Here is a 19,939-nt window from a genome sequence, read left to right on the forward strand (position 1 = left end):
CTTTGAAAGTACGTGTAATTTGCTGGGTGTGCATAATTTGATGAAAATAAAAAGTAGTTATGTGAACTGACATGTGAAAGAAAGCTAGTGTAGTGGCCCAGTACATCATCCTGGTCCCCTCCATAAATGTCATACATGTTTGTCTTATGTTGATGCATTGTGCAAACCTGTCTTGTCATTTACAGTATGTGGGTTGCACAGCTGAAGCGCTAGAAGGGTTAAATGTTTAATAAAACCCAAAGCCTACATATGAATGTATCCAGTCTGTCATGTCATGTGGTATATGAGAAGGTATAAATAGGAGTCATTGAGAGCTGGAAAGGAGTTCCATCTTGTCTGCCACCTGAGTTACACCTAACACAGAGCTACATGGATACCTTCAGTCTCCCTTTGGTGAAGATGGAAGAGGAGGAGAGATTTCCTGTGCTGCTTGTGTTCTGGATGTGAGTGAAGTGAGCCCCAAGAGCAAGAAAGAGCATTTGTAAGTAAGTACTTCTTCTCAAGGCCAGTGCAGAGGTAAAATAAATCCTAATAAATCCTCAAGTTTGCCTATGTAGCCATTCAGAGCCAGGATTACTGCGTAGAGCTACACCCTTGTCACACCTACGCATCCCCAAGGCTGGGTGGAGGTAATTTAAGCTAACTTCTGTCAGAGTGTCTGTGGAGTGACCCTACCCCTTTCTTCCTCTGAAGCGTTCCCCACCAGGAGCAGTTCCTGGCAAATAATGTAAACTGTGGAACCGGTGTCATCCTGAGTTTCCTCCCTGACCACAAATCTTTTGTCATGCCTGCACTGTACAGACTCTAAGGGAACTGCTTTGTATTCTCTGCTTAAAGTTTTTCTGAAGTAAAGTTTATTCCAGGGTCTAACCATTCCTAGAGACCCGTGGTACTCAAGAACTATTTGTGGCTACATTTATTCTCTGCCGAGGGTTATACCGGTGTGTGAAAAAACGGTGGCATCACCCATGACAACTACAACCCGTTATCCTGTTTAGTGGACATCTTCCTATGCTAGGGGTGTCCCTGGTGGTCTGCAGTGACACTCTAGCCTTGGCTGCGTGTGTTCCCTCCGGGAAAGAGTTTGATAAATGTCACCATGATAAAGCAGCCCTATACCCTCCCAGCTCCCCACGTATGTCAGGTGTCCGGGGTCTCCCTATGAGACACTGCACTAGGTGTTAATCCTTAAAAAAAAACATACATTGTTAGTATAGTTGTTCTCTGAATAGGCATTGAGAAAGAATCCATAGAAGGAGGTAGGTAAATGCAGAAAAAAACCACATAGTTTTGTGTAGTGAACTTCAAAAGAATCTTTAGGTGTCAAGCTTTTAATTAGCACAAGAAAAAAAAAACAATGGCTAGTATGGGCATTCTCAGCATTGGCATTGAGAAACAATCAGTAGGTGGTAGGTTTTTGCTAAATAAAATGTCTAGTATAGGCATTTTCTGATTAGGCATTGTGAAATAATCAGTATGTGGTATCTGTGTAATTGCTGAAAAAAAAAGTTTTGCAATGTGTAAAATTGAAGGAATAGCACTGTATTAGAGATGAGCGAGTATACTCGCTAAAGGCAATTGCTTGAGCGGGCATTGCCTTTAGCGAGTATCTCCCCCGCTCGAGACTGCAGGTTCCGGTGCCGGCGCGGGGGAGCGGTGAGTAGCGGCTGTCAGTAGGAGGGAGCCGGGGGGGGGGGGGGGAGACAAAGATCTCCCCTCCGTTCCGCCCCGCTCTCCCCCGCAGCTCCGTGCCCGCTGCAAGCACCCGAACCTGCAGTCTTGAGCGGGGGAGATACTCGCTAAAGGCAATGCTCGCTCGAGCAGTTGCCTTTAGCGAGTATACGCGCTCATCTCTACACTGTATCCATAGGCAATAGTGTATAAAAGATGCATTATAATCACTTGATATTCTGAAGGGCTAGAGACCACAGCTGAGGATTCAATGGCCCCTGTGAAGAAGTAGCGCCCGAGCCAAGCTGCATGGCATCAGTAGTGAATAGCCCAGCTGAATTGAACGGCATAAGGACATCACTAGCCATACCTTAAAGAGTACAGTGTTAATAACCTCTTCGTTAGTGCGCTGTGTTAAAATACTTGCTATTTAAAATTTTTTCAACAGAGCACGACGATGCAGCAAGTTAGACACAGTGGCGCAGTTTACAGCGATGGCACAAGCAATCATTTGCAAGAAGAACACCAGCACACAGATCCACCCACAGGCCGATCCCCCTAGACCACTAACATCCACCACCCACCAACGCAAGAGAGCATGGAAAGTAGAGAACATGGAGATATTGGAATCGGCGAAGCTGTTTTGTGGACACAGACCTGCTGAGTTTGATCTTTGCTTGCAAAATGGAACGCATGACTGAGTCCCCGAGGTTCCACTATGATAGGATTTTATTGCAGCCAAGCACAGATGCACTGCTTGGTCGACTGGGTGAAGGGACTGGTGTTTCACATCCAAGCATCACTGCCCAAGCTGGCTACCCTGTTGGACACATGCATGGGTATGGCTTCCAGCACTCAATGACTGTCCCTCCATTGTCAACGTCCATGCGACCTCCCGCTGTGAATACAGAACTCACTCCATTTTCAACACCGCCGCTGCTACCCGACCGTGGTAATGTTAACAGTTTGCACAGATTGTAATAAAGTTTGTACATCGTTTGTGCTTCACATATTCTTCATCAGTATTTTGTGTTGCTCCTGCTTTTGGCGCTCAAAACACTGCTGAAAGTTCCGCCTATGTGAAAGGGCCCTTTTGCAGCGTTTTTAACAATAACAAAATATTGTGTCTCTGTGAAATAAATAAACTGTTTGGGTTTTTTTTTGCGAATGAGTATTCTCTGTATTGGTTTTGTTCACAAATGGTTGAGTTTCTTGGTTGTTCCCCATGTTGGCCTTTTTAATTTCATCACATCTGTCAAATGGATGACCTCAACATACATGCATGGCAGATGTGGTGTTTAGTTGTTGTGGCCGCCCATTCGTGTTTTCACGTTCAGGATGTCTGGTCTGAGGTAGCCGACAGTTTGCAGCTTTCGTAGAAGGCCGTCGCTTTGATGTTACACTTTCCAGCATTACTTAATGGATAACGTCGATTGCCTGACATTACAATTAGAAATAGACAGCACTGTATAAAACATTGCACTTTATATCCTCTTACAAACTTAATACTTCACGTTTGCATAGACAAAGCAGGGAAATATTTATAAGGAGGCATATTACTATAGTCACCAAAATGAAGTGCAATTTGTGTAACAAACGCAATGTCAGAATGCATTGGTTATGCAAAACCTTGATGCAAAAACTGTTGGTCACAAATAGGCTTATAAAACCTTTGTTTATGCCTGTACTTTAGCGCTGAAACAACCGCCAACTTCAGTGACATAACAACCATTTAGTTAACTCCCGCGGAATTACCGAGATTATCCAATGACTGCGCCGTGTGGGAAGGGACAGCGTTGCGCCTGACGTGAACAGTCGATAGCATAAGCATGAAAATTGTTCCGTCACTTGTACACTCTTTTGTGGGCTTTACTTTGCGCCATTTTGTTCCCCTGGAAACATGAGTGGCAGAACATCTCTCTTGGGACGTCGGGAAATGCACACTGGTCCGGCTAATGGATGGGATAGACTACAACAGCGTGCATGGACCCTACCTGCACCCTAGCAAGCACAAGCAGCGGGTCCTGGGGAAGGTAGCAGAAAAACTGGGGAGGAGCTTTAGTGCGGTTCGCAGCTGTGCTCAGTTGCAAAAACGGTGGAGTGACCTGACGTTCAAAGACCCACATAGATTGTGGGCAAAAAAGAGTTTGTTAAGGAATTGTTATTGCAAGGGACCAGTTCAATTATCGTCACATATGCATTCGTTTTTTAGCGAGATTTTATAGTGTAAAGTGGATATACTATTCATTTTGTGAATAGTTCCGTTGCTATAAGTGCAGGACAGATTCAGAGAAGACAGGGATCAAATCCCGCTGTAGTTCTGCATCCAAAATACGTTCTATTTCATACTATGGGGCGCTCCCCCTCACTTCATCCAAAGGCTTCCAACAGTCAGCGCTCCATGGCTTACAGTTCCTCCAGTGTCCTCAACTGACTAATAGCGCTGCAGCTGAGCAGGCTTCATGGAACCAGAAGCCAGGGGGAGCTGGCTGTGGGACACCTTAATAAGAGGTTAGACCAAACGCTGCATAGTATGACTCATTTGTGGATATGGCTGAGTTCCACGCAAAATCAGCACCAAATGGTACAGATGTTGACTTGTTTTAGATGTGGAATGTGCTGTGGAAGTAGGGATAGCGCTCACCTATACAAGCCCCAGTAATAGCGCTGCCCTTTATCTACCCCAGCAATAAGAGAAACCTCCGCAGTAGCCCAATTAAATGCCCGCATGCTAAAGTGAGGTGAGTTCTTTGTACGACCTTTTCTATCATATGCAAACGGGTTGCTTTTGGGTTTTTTTTCAGACGCACAAGAACACAGGAAACGGGTGGAGAACAGTCCACCTAAGGTGAGGGCTCCTCTATCTCCTCCACAGGTGGAAGAGGAGCAACACACTGGTATGTATAATCATCATGAGTTGCTGCTCTGAGCATAATTTTTCGTTTAACCTAATAATTTTCTCATGCAGCACAGGAAGATGCACCGAAGACGGTGTTTTCTCTGGGGCGATACACCCTACCATCACCCCAGCCTGAGCATGCACGTGTGCTTGGTAAGTGTCAACGTCTGTAGCTCATTCTCAGGCTGCTCTCAGTGAAATTCATACAGGCCCTCAATGTTCTCTCCCCTTTTACATTGGAACATATGCATGCAGAAACTGAATGACTCAACGTGAATTGTCCAACATTTTAGTTTTCAAGCATGCTTAAAATCCCAAACGACTATCATTCAGTGTAAACAGCAGCCATTCAGTACTGAACGACCGCTACTTACAGTTCATGGAGAGGGGCAGTGGAGAAGTCTCCTCCAGGCCCCCCCCCCCCCCCCGTCCCTCTGCTGACCATGCTGTGAGTGATCCATCCATACCCACTCATATATAACTGCTAGAGGAGCCAGTAAAAGGACCCTTACAGCAAGAAACCACTACGATAAGCAGTGCGATGGTTTTTGCAGTCTCACTCATTGTTTTCACTTAGGCCTGCGGCATCTGCTGCCTGCACCTTTGACTGAAATGGGAAAAAAATCACGGCCAGAACAGGGGATGCCCCTTCATCCCCGTGGATGTGAGGCTGTTTCCATGAGGAACAGCATCGGATGCACAAGCTTTCTAAAGGATGGCATTGGCAATATTGGACCTTGATTCACGTCATCGCACATGTACAACTTATAGTTCTATCTAAAGCATAGGCTCCAAAAAAGCCTGTGTCACTGATATTCTTTATTCTGCATCATTCCTAGGATCCCCCCTAAATGAAGAGGTGGATTTCTATTTCTGGGCCCTCCACCAAATGGCTGCCAATGTCCAATTATCCCAGTCGGTGCATGGTCTCATGCTTGAGGGTATTGGCAACCTAGTTGCATGCAGGAGGGGCTGCTATGGTCCTCGATGAAGATGCCACGACCTTTGCATGTGAAGTTAAGATGGCGAATGTATTCAATGCTTTTTGTGGCTGCTGCCGTGCACATCATAACGGCTGATGATTTACAAGCCAATGGTTGAGGAATAGGAGGGCATGTAAAAAAGAGATGCTTTGTTCTCCTGACAGCCAATCGCTCTGCTTTTTTAGACGCAAGAAAGTATGCCCTGCCAAATGATAAACCTTCCCCTCAAATTGCTGAACGGCTGAAAGATTGTTATTTAAACCTAACGAAAAGCAAACTGCCAAACAACGGATTTCATGCAGACTAAAAGTCAATGATGAACGAATATTGAATGCAAAATGCATGATGGGCGCACGTTTTACACGTAACGATGATCACTCACTTTCGGCAGTTTGAATGAATTTTGAACAATAATCGTTACGTGTAAATGGGCCTTTAGTCAGAATCTTATCCTTATCATCTGAGTGAGATTTATGATCTTAAGCCCCATTTACACGCAAGGATGATCGCTCAAAATTCGTTCAAAAGATAGGGAAAATGACAGTTTGAGTGATCCCAATGGTATCAGCGCTCCTGTGGAGAATCATAGCGTGCGGTCTCTGCTATCAGCTCTCCCTTCGAGCCATGGATTTTAAACTCAACTAAAAATCATCGTGTGAACGAAAGCAAACGATGGTAGCATTTACACGCAATGATTATCATTCAATAGACATCATTTGAGCGAATTTTGAGCAATAATCATTGCGTGCAAATGCGGATTTAGTCCCACTTGTTTATTTTGGTTTAGAGTTTAGACAACAATCCTCAGATCTTACCTAATGTGATTTCTTTGGGTTGGGTGGGGCAAATGGAGTGGCTTTGATTAACCATCCAAGGTGACAGTTTAATCATTACACTGTTCAGGGTGGATGGTCTGGTTTCCTTTCTTCCTTCATTAATAGAAGCATAGGAATTGAAGCTTTATTTGGAGCAGTAGTAATCGTCAAGTGACTCCATCCTGTGTGTGTTGTGTATTTTCAGTTTTCATTTTCTTGTCAGTCCTTAGCCCTAAATTTTACATTGTTCAATAAAGTTATTGTTTTTAGGGAGTTTTTCTTTGATGGGCATTTTGCAATTAGATACCCCCTCTGCCCCGGTGATTTCTGTTTGTGGTATTGTAAGTTGAATGTTGGCTTCAAGTTACAATGACCCAGAAAAGAGCATTGCATGTTGAAATTACTAATTGTATCCTGAGGCCATAGTAAATAGAGGGAGTACTGTATTACATTTTGTGAAACCAACAATCCCAAGAACAGAGGTTGTCTGATCTCTTGTTTTCAGTGGAGAGTTAACCACATATGACTGCATACTGTAAATTGTAGTCTATAGGAGATTCTTGTATCTTACATAGACTTCAGATCGAAAATTAACTTGTGCATAACTGAGAACAGGCTCCTCTATTCTCAGTATTTATTTCCCCACCAATAATATGTTTATGACATATCAAATTAAATTAGATTGAATAGATTGTTTTTAGGTTCAATCTTTAAAATAAAGCACAATCTGAATAATGTATCCGTGTAGGTAAGCCACTTACATAGAATTGTATGGTGTGATTGCATTAAAAAAATGTACAAAGGACCCCAAACCTTTAGCTACCACAAAGATGGTGTGTCCCTCCACTTATACAAATACCACTGATTTACCAAATATACTACAACACTCTTACATATCACATAGTTTAAGTTTCAGTTGCTGCTAATCTTAGTACTGTGTCATCCCAGCCTTGATAAATAACATATGATTCTGCAAAGTCTCCCATTATAGAATTATTGTATCCCTTTATTGCTCATACAGTTAAAGTTAAAGCTTTTGTTATCCCCTTCAGTTATTGCATTGAATAGATTCTTCATTTGGAATGAAAGAAACATCTTCAGCGGTTTAGATAATTCACTTCATCTGGTGGCCGGCAATGTTAACAATCACATCATATACCAGCACTTAGAGAAGATGAAAGGAGACCCTGGGGCACTACAACTGCAGTTTAGAATGCAAGTAAAATACATTTGCAGTGCTATGTTTTATCATCTTAGTCTATAAAATGGTAAATTATCTATAGCATAGCAAAGCTGACTGTGTTAAAGTACTTGACATGGCCATTTGGAAACTGTCTCGGCCAATGTTCTGATTAAATAAATGGCTTAAAAATTAATTACAAGAAATACTGCAGGGAAATAAAACAAATGTTGCCATGTCAATAACCTCAAAGAAACCTGAAATGGTTTTATTAACCCTGGAACACCTAAGGTGAGTCTCTTGGACTCATGCCATACTATTTTTGAGAATTTGCGGTACTTTTTTTTTTTTTTTTTAGCTTTGTGCTAATATACCCTTCACTATTTCTCCATCATGTTGTTCCATGTATAACACGATTTTGTACTTTCTTTCTACATTATGTATGAACCAGATAAATGCTATTGTTTAATTTTGTTACATAGACGCCTAGCATGAGCCTGATGGACTCACAAGCTATTATCCGGGTCACTTGTTCTTCCTGCTTTCATGCTTTACCGTGAATGGCAGATAACGTATTGCAGTGAATTTGGGTAGTTCCTACCACAATTGTAAAAAATATGTTGAGCGCCAGTTGCCAGATTTTAGTAGTTGGAGAACAAGGGTGTGTATTCATAATTTTTTCCCTGCTGCTTGTGTTTCGGCATGACAGAAAGAAAACCAAGTGATGCAGAAATAACTTGTTTGCTTGCAGAAGAAGACAAGAGTGACATATAGTTCAGCGTCAATGAATTCGATTCCAAGACAAATGACCGTCAAGAGGATGACGTGAGTGTTGCGAGTGAAGTTCCATATGAGCAAAATGCTGAAAGTATTGATGACAATTTGGAAGGTACCAGCACTGCACCGCTGGCGGCTGAAAATTTATGCTATGTAGGAAAAATGGCTTTCTGCTGGCACCATGCAAAGTGAGAAAACACAATATTATAAAGTCACAAACAAACGTGGTAAGGCTGCCACCTTTGAATGTATTGGAGAGTCCAGTGGCTGCTTTTGATTTGTACATCACGAGTGATATTATTTTAAAAATTATCAAGTACACCAATTTGGAAGCAAATTCGTCATCCATGTGGCAAAAATGTAATTCAGTAGAAATTTGAGCTTTGATTGGACTGCTAATCACAGTAGGTCACTTGAAAAGCAATTTCTCAAACATATGTATTCTATGGAGGAAGAAATATGGTCCACCCATTTTCTGTGCCACAAGAAGTAAGGGAAGGTTAGAAGACCTAACAAACTTTTTGAGATTTGATGACATGTCGTCAAGAAGTGTTCAAAGGGCTACAAACAAATTTGTGCCTTTTGTGAAATATTAGTACTTTTGAAGATTGCGATTTATCTGGTCTAATTTCCAGTGGGGAAACTGACTACTGATGAGCAATTGGTCCCATTCCAAGGTCGCTGTTGTGTTCGCCATTGCATGAGTTCAAAGTCAGCAAAAAATGGAATAAAGATCTTCTGGATATGTGACTCCAGCTACTTTTACTCACTGAAAGACTTGTCCTACTTGGTTAAAGAAGGCAACATGAGGCGAACAAATATTGCATTCAAGGTGGTGAATAAATTGGCAACAGGGTACTTCGGCACCCATTGAAATATTACGATGGACAATGTCTTTACATCAATGGAACTCGCTGACCACTTGCTGAAGAATGGGCTAACATTGACTAACAAAGTGCATCAAAACAAGACACTCATACCAAAGGAATTTCTTCTCAGCAAACACAGGGCAGTAAAAAGTTATCTTTGTGAGAAACCACTCCTTAGTGTCCTATGTGCATAAAGTAAGAAAGAGTAGTGTGCTTCTCTCCACAATATACCACACCTCTGATGTAAGCATGGAAGACTCTTGCAAACCAGAAAAAATTCTTCATTACAAGTAATAAGATTGGAAGTGTGGTCTTCACTTGTGTTTTGCCCATTAAAGAAAGGCACACAAAGACTGGTTACTGACAAATTTGTTCTTCTCAAGAAACAGTGGTTAGTGTAAACCATGCCTTGATGCAAACAACTTTCAGAAGACCTTCAGAAGGTTACAAAAATGAGTGTACATCAATCCATGGGTAGACAAAAATAAATAAATGGTGAAAAATCAAGACTGAATCTCTCGTAAACTTGAGTCTAGATTTTTGCAAAACTAAATAATGGGTAATAAAATGAATATAGAACATACTGCATATGAATAATTATCTTTTTAAATAAAGACATTTGAGCACATTTATGAAGACTGGCATATCTCCGATCTTTATAATAGCCCGAAATAGCAGGCACTGTTTTTTACCTGATATTGTGCACTACTATTCTTGTGGCATCATCTTTGACCTGTCAACTTGTATTTTTCCAGATTGTTTACTCTCTAGAGCAGGGGTGTCAAACTCATTTTCACCAAGGGCCACATCAGCATTATGTTTGCCATCAAAGGGCCATTTTTAAAAGCTTATTCACATAGGCATAGTTGCGCTCCACATTATGCATCTATTGTGGACAACTTATACCCTATTGACTTGCATTGGGGTATTCAGACATGCGTTTCTCATGTGTGTAAAAAGAAAATCACAGAATGTCCTATTTTGGTTTGTAATAGGGACAGAAATTGCCCATTATAGTTAATGGGATCACATAAATATGTATTCCGTATGCATGATACATGTGTATTTACTGCTTATTTATGCATGAAGGCAGGAGAAATATATGGGACTTTGGCCGGCTGCAGACGGGCGGAAATTCCGCGATGGGATTTCCGCCACTGAAAGCTGCCATAGGATTGCATTAACAAACGCAATCCTATGCAGACGGCCGCGATTTGGCAGCGCAGCAAACAAATCGCGGCAGAGCCCCGCACAGAAACGCCACTCACCGGCCGCCGGCACATGAAAAAGTCGGGGCTGCGGGAGAGGTGAGTGCCCGCGCTGCTCTCTGCAGGCGCTCGGGTCGAGTCCTGCTGCGAGAATTCTCACAGCCGGATCCAACCCGCCCGTCTGCAGGCGGCCTTTCTTACTCTGTTTGCGCATGTAAAAAATACAGAGAATGCGCATGCAAAAAAAATGCATGAAGATTCAAATACGCAGTGAATACACACAACTTCAGTCTGTGAAAACGCCGCACACACCTTTGTAAATGAGCCCTAAATGTAACTATTCCTTCACATGGCTTTGGAGCTCTATGCACTATGATGATATTTCTCCACTTCCACCTCCTTAACACAGAGTTTCCTAGTTAGAGTGTCTCGGTAGGGCTGTCAGAGCTCTGCCATCACCTGTGAGTTGCTCAACAGAGGGGTGTAGAGGTGCGCGCTGAAGCTCAGAATCCAACATGGTACCCTGTACTGGATACATCCTCTGGGAAAGGTGGAGAGATAATCCTGCATCAGGACCTCGTGGGCTACATAAAGTGATGTAGCGGGCCAGATTGAGTTTGACACGTGCCTTAGAGCATGTGTACTAATGTTGATTTCCTTCGTGTCTTGTTTATTTCTAAATAATATTGGAAAGAGTTGAGAAATAATAAAATGTAATGTGTCATTATTTCTATAAAGGTGTCAGGGAAATTTCATAACTCTGTTGTTTGGTCTCAGTCATGCCAAATTATTGCCACAATTGTATTGGTAAATCTCCCCCATAATGTGTTGCTTGCGGAAAGGAAATGGCACTGGACTGAGCTGACCTGTACTCATTGCCACAAACGCCCAAGTACATTTTTCTAAGTCTCTGTGTAAACATCACTGTCTTAGGGTATATTTGAAAAACTTCCTATAAATGTATTCTAATGATCACTCTTATCTCTACAGTTGTACAAATTAAATGGTGATCAAACATCTTTGCATAAATTATAAATATGCAGGTAAGATTATTAAAGGTATAATCGTGGTGTATAAACCCAGCCATATATTAGTTGTATGAAGATAGAAAACCGGTATTTTTTACCCAAGAAACTGTGCCACTTAGGTCCATGGGTCATAAATAACTTCTAATTATATATGAAACATAGCTGCATTTAAACCTTTGATGTTTGGTATTAATATTGCTGCCTTTGTGTTCTCATACATCAGTCCATGCCCTGTATACGGAGACTAGGAATGATTTTCATGTATACAGCAATCATTAGTGAGATGGTCCACTACATGTGTGAGCTGCTTTATATATTTTACCTCTACCTGATTTGGGAAGAGCATGGAGAATTTGATGAGTATTAGTGATATTAAAACTGTTGTCTGAGTATGACACTGTATATGTGAGTTATGACAACTCATTAAATGTCAATTGTATATTGTTCTAGCTTTTGTGCCATAACATGGACACTGCAGAGTAAAATGTAAATATGGCTAAAAAACAAGTATATAGTATTCTATTTCCATTAATTGGTAAAATAGAGAATTCTCTATTTGTGTACCCTATAAATTGTTTCAATACAGAAATCTAGTTCAAGTTTCTTTAGGATTTGCCATTCTACAAATTGAGTTTGTAATGAATATATAGATTTGCTGGATTAATGGTGAATAAGAGGTTAATATACTTTAAATTTATATTTAAAATCTTTTATAAATATGGAAAAAACAAATATATGACATTAGCAAATAACTAATATGGATTGATACTCAAGTTGTGTGTGTATGTAGAGTGTATGTAGATTGGAGTCTGGGCAATAACCTGTCTAGGCGCTTTATTAGCTCATCAAGAAAATCTGGCAGAAGGGAAAGGGACATGGGGCACAGAGCACCAAAAACCCTTTTTAGCAGGAATAATTGGGAGTCTCAGCATTTGGAGCCCTCTGTATAATGTGTTGGAAGTTTTTTATTTTAAATGGCAGATAAAATTTCACATTATGGCTAAATATTTGAATAAAATATATTGCTCAAAAAATGAAGGGGACACTGAAGGCTCATTTACATGCAAAGACAATCTTTCGATTGAAAGATTGACAGTTCTAGCAATCACTTTGCACAAAGTACTAATGGGCACTAATGCCCATTAACACTTTATCACTTTCATTTTCATGTAAATGAGCCTCAAGGAGCTGTTTGCAAATCCCAGCATGTGGTCTGGACTTTGCACTCAGCTGCATTGTCTTTGCACAGGCTGTCAGCTGAATACAATGTAATCAGCTGCTCCCGTGGAGAACACAGTGTGTATTCCCTGTTATGTGTCTCTGGCTGAATGATGGATTTTTTGTTCACCTAAAAATTGTCGTTCAGCCAAAGAGGGAAAGATGGAAGCGTTTACACGCAATGATTATCGCTCACATTTTGAGCAATAATCGTTGCATGTCAATGGGGCTTTAAACATTATAGTACAACCAAAGTCACTTAAACTCTGGAAGCATAAGTGATTATATATCAGTTTCACCTGTTTTGATGCAAATGAAGGTGCACTGAAACGGAAACAGCAAGACAATCCTCATTATCCTTCCTGACAGATTCCTCTCTAGTTTTGCATTTTGCTAGTGTCCTTTGTTATTACTTGTAGCATGAGAAGGTACCTGCAGTCCAGGTTCCACAGGTAGGAGAACTAGATCTATATGTGTGATCACCAAAAGGTTTGCTATGAATCACAGCAAAAGCTTAATAGTTTGCAGCAGATACCAGGGCATGGGCCATTACAGGAGGAGAGTTGGACAGGGCCAAATAAGAGCATCAACCCAGCATCAGGACCGGTATCAGCTCCTTTGTACAAGGAAGAACAGGAGGAGCACTACCAGAGCCCTACAAAATGACATCCAGTGGGCCACTGATCTACATGTTTCTGACAAAACTTCCAGAAACAGACTATGAGGGTGGCATGAGGGCCCAATGCCCTGCAATGGGACCTGCCTATCACCATGAGGCTCGATTGGTACCCCGCTCTCTTCACAGATGAGAGCAGGTACTTACTGAGCATGTGACAAATGTGAAAGAATATGGAAACAACATCATTCATGGAGATCTGAAGTCTGATTTAAGTGCTATATATAATATATATGTTTGAACAGTGAAACAATTCTCATATTTAGCCCATTATGTATCTGAAACAAAGCCATCTGATTGAAAATGTCAGCTTCAATTAGAAGAGCTTAATAAAAATATTCTATTAACCGATTAGGATTTACAGTCTGGATTCTGAGCACCATGCCCCTTTTACTTCACATCTGTTTTCCTTGGTGAGCTGAGAATGGACCTAGGCAGCTTATTGCTCATTCTCGGCTCTCTGAAGAAAGCTGACAGAAGCCACAGGGGCATGACATTTAGTGAAGCATCATATCCCCTTTGTTCTAATGATGGACCCCTACTGATCGCAACTTCTGACATGTCTTTATTAGGAGTTTAAAATGACAATGATCCTTTAGCATGCTATCATAAGGAATTGAGAATTTCATGTTAACAATCACGTCTTGTGTTTTTTTTTAGAGACAAAAAGAGTAGTAATTTGGGTGATTTGAGAACAATAGGCAGTCCTTAAATCCATGCCACAGCTGTTATTTCATTTTTCTTAAATATTGGCAATATTGTGATTTACTCTGAGCTACAACAATGAATCCATTCTTCTCTTGTTTCTACAATTTTGCTGATAACCAAGTTATCTTTTCCAAATCCACTTATGGGAAGTAGATGTAAATCATATTTCACATTTGAAAGCCAAATATTTCCTAATCTATATATAAAAACATAAGTCCCCAACCAACCAACTGCTTAAAAACTTCAGCTTGATGATTAAAAGTAGTTAAAGGAGATGTCTCGAGGAAGCAGTGATTTTTTTTTTTTGCCCAGTCCCCCTAATTAAACATACATTACTAATTACCCCTGTAAATTACTTTTCTAGCTGGTTCGTACTTACCGTTCCAACGTTTCAGTAACTTATAAAAGTTTCCCCAAGATGGCCGCCGGCTCTTTCCCCGTCGCTCGCTGCAGCCCGACGTGCGCGCCCCCGAGACGCTGCCAGCTGTGTCTCCATGGCAACCGGACGCCCCGCAGCCGCCGACCGGACGCCCCGCAGCCGCCGACCAGACGCCCCGCAGCCGCCGACCAGACGCCCCGCAGCCGCCGACCAGACGCCTCGCAGCCGCCGACCAGACGCCTCGCAGCCGCCGACCAGTCACCCACCGCCAGGCAGCAGGTAACCGGCGCTAGCCCCCGGCTCCCCAGCGCTACGCTCCCGGCTCCCCAGCGCTAGACCCTCAGCCCAGGTGAAGGCCCCGGAGCCCAGCGCTGGGCTCCGGGGCCTTCACCTGTCAGTGAACATCACCCCCGGCCTAGCGGCAGCCCCCCCCGGCCTAGCGGCAGCCCCCCCATCGCAGCGGCAGCCCCCCCCCGGCCTAGCGACAGCCCCCCCATCGCAGCGGCAGCCCCCCCCGGCCTAGCGACAGCCCCCGCATCGCAGCGGCAGCCCCCCCCCGGCCTAGCGACAGCCCCCCCATCGCAGCGGCAGCCCCCCCCGGCGCAGCGACAGCCCCCCCGGCCCATCACTTACCTGGACAGCTGGACGGCAGGACAGCTGGGCGGCTTCTCCGGCAGCTCGGCAGCTCTGCACCTTCCTCTAACAGAGGAAGGTACAGAATGGCCGCTCCAGCGCGCTCCCGAGCAGTGACAGCTCGTCTGCGCATGCGCAGAAGAGCTGTAGCGGGGAGCACACTGAAGCGGCTCGTGCTGAATGGAGAAGACCGGACTGCGCAAGCGCGTCTAAAAAAGCAAGCTGCCGGCGAATTTAGACGGAACCATGGAGACGAGGACGCTAGCAACGGAGCAGGTAAGTGAATAACTTCTGTATGGCTCATATTTAATGCACGATGTATATTACAAAGTGCATTAATATGGCCATACGGAAGTGTATAACCCCACTTTGTTTCGCGAGACCACCCCTTTAACCTAGTTCAGTTACTGAATAATAAAAAAAAGCATTAAAAACGTCATTTATAGCTTATATAGAAATCACAAGTGTTATGATCACATGGACATGTTTAGTTCTTTGTTATATCTGAGACAATCCCATCAGAGGAAAGAAGACCAATACAGATGTAACAAAGATATGAAAGTCCTAATGTTTCCCTAAAGCTGCCAATACATGTTGGATAACTGTCAACAATCTGATATGTATACTGGAGCTACTTAAGGCCTCCTGTCCACGGGCGATTCTGCATTGCGTTATCCGCGGGGATAATTCGCACACAGGTAACGCAATGAATGCTTTTCATAGACTAACTATGGAAAGCGCAGCCCAATGTACATGAGTGGAAATCCGCTGTGATTTTCCGCTCACGCATAAAAATCACGGCATGATGCGATTTTCCGCTATGAACCTATCATAATGATAGGATGATCACGGAAAATTGCTGTGACTTTAGTGTTCTCCCGCGACAGAAATCCATGGTGTTAAAATGCAACGCCCGTGGACAGGCAGCCTTACTGTTCCCCTATGATAAATTTCAGCAGAAACTAGTCTTAAAAGGGTGGTCCCATCTCAGCAAATTTCTCTTATCCACATGATAGGGAATTGGTGAGGGTCTGATTGCTGGGACCCTTATCGATCCAGAGAAATCACTCAGAATTTTGATAGCGGTGGTTGCACAGGTGCTTTAATACGCCACTCACTTCAGTGGGACTGCTGGAGATAGCGGAGTTCAAATGACCAGCAATCTGCAGCAGTTCCATTGAAGTGTATGGGACCAATGGAGATTGCTGAAAACTTGAACATGGCTATCTCAGTTGCCATTGAAGTGATGGTGCGAATGTGCGGCCATTGCTGTTCATCTTCAGGGATGTGCTAGGGGAAATTTTTCTGGTTTTGGCAAATTGTTTCCTATCCTGTGGATAAAAGATAACTTGCTGAAATTGGAATACCCCTTTTAAGTATGTTGAATTTTAACATCTTCACCCAGTGTTAAGTCACTGTTAGAAATGCTAAATAATCATACATACTCTGTGGAATATGCACATTTATAGGGAGCGTAAAGTAGCTCAGTCATGTCTCCAGTATATTTCCCTATCTGAGGCAACCACAGCTTAGTGGAAGAAATGCTGATCTTCGGATTATAGTTTTTGTGGTTTTATTCAACACTTTAATACAAATACTTGTTTAAGCACCGAGCGATCTCATTAAGAAAGCCTGTGAGTCCCGCTCCATCCATCCACCCTTTGTGTGGGTGGGGTAAGCAGGACTTAAATCATAAAAACTTTTACTGCCTCCTCTATCCTGTGCTGTCCTCAGATAGGGCAACATAGGTGATGAGACAAATCTGCCTTAAGATGCCTAATGTAACATTACATGTTCTGTATTCTGTATGCTGTATTTCCAGTTAAGAAAAGTTTCATTTGACAGTCTTTTCTATCAATTAACTAAACAAGCGTACTTTGCTGCGATTAGCACAATATCACTAGATTGAATACTCTGCCTATGTCTATGTCTCTGTCATACTATCAAACTCAAGGACTAATCATTCAGACACTCATGTATCTTAATAGACAGTTATCTAACCTGAAAATTAATTCTCTTTATTGCAACCATCAAGAAGACTGAAAATGAATTCTAGCTTTATTGAAAATATTAATCCATTACTTAAAATTTCAGTATGAAGGAAGATATTCATCAAACTTTGTGCACAACAGCAATGTTTATATAATTCTCAGTGGATGGTACATTGCTGTCAGGTTTTATTAAATCTGACACAAAATTTTCTTATTACAATTCTAAGCATGGTTTTAAAGAGTTTAAGCCTTTTTTGTTTCTTGTTTCCATTCTAGATCTGGAAATGATCTAAGTAAAAAGTATTATTATGTGCAGGGGCATTTGTGGAATAGAGAGGTCCGATGGCAGAAATTGAAAAAAAGGCCCATATGACGCTGGTTCTTGCCACCTGCAAATAGACCACTACTTCTTGTGGGAGAGAAGGGTGGCATAACCCTTGGAACAGGGCCACACCCTGTTGTTTGCTAACATGGTGGCCCATCTGAAAGCGCCTCAGGCATGCCGAGGTTCACAATTTCATGAAAAGGATATGGCATGCTGCATCAATGTGGCCCCTGAGTGAGGGGATCCATTCTATTTTCTAGAACATGTAACTGATTTGGTCTGCATAGGTGTATTATGATCAGAGGAATCGTTCCTGTTGTTGGGGCAGTTTTCTATGCTTTGCAATTGTCTCACAGATGATCCATTACTCTGGGTCAGTTGACCTCACTGCTGGATCTCGGGCTTCCTTGGAGAGGAGTTTCTGATTGCCTAGACTCTCTTTAAATTCCCGGCTTCTGCAATGTGTTGCTGGTTATAGCATAAGTTTTATGTGCATTTTTATCCAGTAATTCTTGATTGTTTCTATTGTCCTGTATCTAGACTACTTTTGTTTCTTCTCAGTGTAGTTGTATTCCTGTGGTTATTGTGTATTTATTTTTTTGCTTTTCCCAGTATGTATCTGTCATATCTTGCTTCTTGTAAACATATGACAGAATAGGAGCAACGGTGATGCTGACCAGTGGAGCCAGGATGGATGAGGAATAATTTTTATTAGGGCTATGCGTTACAAAGTTGAACCCACTTCTTTGTCAGGCCATATTACAAGAGCAGAAGAATAAAGAACATTTAAATAGATAATATGAGGGTGAAAACAGAGCATCTGACGTTATGGGGATCTCCACCAATCCCCACTCATCACCGATCATAGCATAAAACAAATTGAATTAAAAATACATAAAAGATATTTTCTTTTTTTTAAGGGAATTAGAACATTGATAAAAGCAATCAGTGGCTCGCATAAATGTATAAAAAAGGTGCATAAAATACATAAAAATGCATTATCATATATACACAAACGCACACATTATGTAGAATAATAAAATAAAAAATTTAACAAAACACATACAGTAAAATTGGTATCAGTGCATATTTAATAAGATTAATAACAGTAATACCCTGACACAGTGTCTATACTAAGCTGAGTGGTGCCTGTAAGTGAAGCAGGTTGTAGTGGACAAATCGTCGAAGGGGGGGGGGGGGGGGTTTAAAAAAATTAAACCATTGGCAGAGAAAAAAAGAAAAATCTTTGTGTTGTTTAGCATCCCTTTTTTATATATCAAATAGATTCAATTCCTTCACTAAGTCCATTGGTGAACAAACTTATTTCGCTTATAAATCCCAATGGATTCCCTCTGTCTCAGTTTTTGTAATCTATCTGGGATCTGGGCTGAAATCTATTAAATCAGGATTACTCACAAAAATTTTGTATCAGAATTGTGGGTCTACAGATAAATGTCATGACACACTGTGTAATGCAAATTTATTAGCTATGTTTGATCTGTTTGTTTATTCTAGTATGTAAAGGCTGGATTGTGTGGCCTATATATTGCAAATTACATGGACATCGGATAAGGTAAATGACATAGTGTTAACTGCAATTGGGGAAATTGAGAAAAGATTTAATTGGGTTTTCGTCAAGAGTTATTAATGATGAAAAGGTCTTTTGTTTATGTACAATAGAATGGCAACATAAACAAGGTTGTTTCCCTCATCTAAAGGAGGCCAGATCTAAGATAGATTACAAAAACTGTGACTGAGGGAATCATTTGGGTTTATAAGTTAAAGACTATAATAAATAATGACCTATTTATTTATTTTAAATAAATGAAGTAGTTTGTGTTATGTATGTGTGTGCGTATATTGCATTTTTTATGCATTTATGCAACTTTTTCATACATTTATGCAGGCCACTGATTGTTTAAATTATTTATTATCTTTTAAAAAATGAAAATATTTATGTATTTTTAATTCAATTTGTTTGCATGTTGTGATCGCTGGCATGCGAGGATTGGTGGCAGTCCGCATGACATCAGACGCTCTTTTTTCCTGCTCATATTATCTATTTAAATGTTCGTTATTCTCCTGCTTTTGTAATTTGGACTAACAAAGAAGTCTGTTCGACTTTTGTAATGTATAGCTCTAATAAACATTATTCTTGATCCATTCTGGCTCCACTGATCAAAGACAGCAGTGCCGTCACTCCTATTCTTTCATATATTTACTGGTTGATAGACTGGACACAGCTTTCGATGTCCCGGCTGGAGAAATGCTGCAGCTGTCCCATTGCATCCTCCCTCTAGTGCTATTATAACAGCGCTCCCAGGTGAACACATCTGCTTGAAATATTTAACTCCCTATTTTGGTGATTTCTGTGCTATGAAAGCGCTTTTTTTTCTTATTTATTTTCAGGCTGCCTTGCTTCTTATTTCAGCTCTGCTCAGTTTGGTTTTCTTGTGTCTGGCACTTAGTGCCCTCCTATTGATTGTCAGGGTTAGTGTTTCAGGTAGGGTTTCCATTAGGGATATATTTAGGAACACTCAGGGACAGTGGTGTCTAGTGTTAGGGTTAGCATCAGGAAT

The sequence above is a fragment of the Eleutherodactylus coqui genome, chromosome 5 (assembly GCF_035609145.1).
Source record: "Eleutherodactylus coqui strain aEleCoq1 chromosome 5, aEleCoq1.hap1, whole genome shotgun sequence".
Taxonomy (NCBI): Eukaryota; Metazoa; Chordata; class Amphibia; order Anura; family Eleutherodactylidae; genus Eleutherodactylus; species Eleutherodactylus coqui.